At 54.7% G+C, this 1,352-nt stretch overlaps 1 long non-coding RNA gene across 1 annotated transcript in view; it reads left to right on the top strand.

Annotated features, from left to right (window-relative positions):
• Window positions 1-1,157, top strand: part of LOC109299506 — an 8,767-nt gene extending 7,610 nt beyond the window's left edge. The window contains exon 2 of the long non-coding RNA XR_002097900.1: window positions 1,076-1,157. This is a non-coding gene — a long non-coding RNA (uncharacterized LOC109299506). The remainder of the gene's footprint in view (window positions 1-1,075) is intronic.
• The last annotated feature ends 195 nt before the right edge of the window (window positions 1,158-1,352 follow it).

Raw genomic sequence — 1,352 nt, 5'->3', positions numbered from 1 at the left:
ATCAATGTTCCTGGCTGGGGCAAGCTGCTGTCACCAGAAGTGCAGGCACTGGTGAGGCGGCTGAAGAAGGGCATCAGGAAACTGCTTGATCCCATGTGGTCCAGTATGGTGCACGTGCTAGCTGCCATGTGTGACCTGAGGGTGAAGGGCAGCATGTGCAGCAGCCAAAGCCTGAATCAGTGGACAGAGGTGCTGGTGAACAGTCAGGGAGGCAGAATGGTGGAGGCAGGGGGACATGGAAGAGGGAAATCCACTGTCCCATGCTAGCATGTCATCCATCAGCCAGTCTTCTCCTCCACCACAGGTGCTGTGAATGTGGTCCAAGGGCATGGCTTCCATGGTGGGGTCCAGAGGCACCAAACCCCATCATCCAGCAGGTAGTGCTCAGGCCTTGGTGGCTGCCTATCTCACCGAGGACATGGAGCAGCTGCTGTGTGATCCCTTGGCCTACTGGGCAAGCTGCAGCCAGATGTGGCCAGATCTGGCCACAGTTACCTGGGAACTCCTGCCCTGCCCACCGACCAGTGCTCTGAGTGAGAGGGTGTTCAGCATTGCTGGGATGTTGTGACACCCCACTGTACCTGCTTGGATCCTGGTTTGGTGGAGCAGCTGGTGTTCCTCAAGGTGAAACTCCTGCTGTTGGAGTTCCCCAAGATCTACGTGTGGATGGAGTGAATGCCACCCTCCTCACTCTGTCCACACCTTTTTTCTTTTTTAAAAAAGCATTTAATGTCCTGCTCTCAGAGCTGGAGGGGATGCTCACTGCATCGCAAGCCAGCAGGGGAAGAACATGTACCTGCTGAGCTTCCATGCCAGGATGAACTTGGAGGTATGGGCTGGGTCTATGGGGAAGGAGAAGACCCCAGGTCCTAGGCATGACCACTAAAGCTGCACTCTGCCAGGATCAGGAGCCCTGGTGGGACTGCTGGTAGCACGGCAGCCCCAATAAATGCCAGGACTGAGGATCCCTCTGGTGAAAGGCAGGTAGAAGGCGCCATGACCTCCAGCCACCACACGCATGCACTTTCCCCATTTCCTGGCTGGGGACAGCCCAGACCCATCATGTCTTTGACAGGCCTGAAGCTTGCTGGTTGCAGTGAAGTTGTGAAGCTCCAGGTAAGCTCAACTTAGCTGCCTGGGATGCCAGCTTTTGGGTTGAAAAACACTTTGTCAGGTTGAGGAAGCACCTGTATTTGGTCTGTGTGTGTGCTGGTCTTGGATGGAAGGAATAGTAAAGAAGCCAGAGGCTGGCCTGGCTGAAAAGTGGTTTGTAAATCCCCTTTGAGGATCAGGCCTGAAAGATTGGAGACAGGTGATGTTCTGTTCTTGTCTTTGATAGATTTCCAGCGTGC

The sequence above is a fragment of the Gavialis gangeticus genome, unplaced genomic scaffold (genome assembly GCF_001723915.1).
Source record: "Gavialis gangeticus isolate Ggan-Ray unplaced genomic scaffold, GavGan_comp1, whole genome shotgun sequence".
Classification (NCBI taxonomy): Eukaryota; Metazoa; Chordata; order Crocodylia; family Gavialidae; genus Gavialis; species Gavialis gangeticus.
Note: the sequence above shows the minus strand (reverse complement) of the source record. Positions and strands in the feature narration are given on the sequence as shown.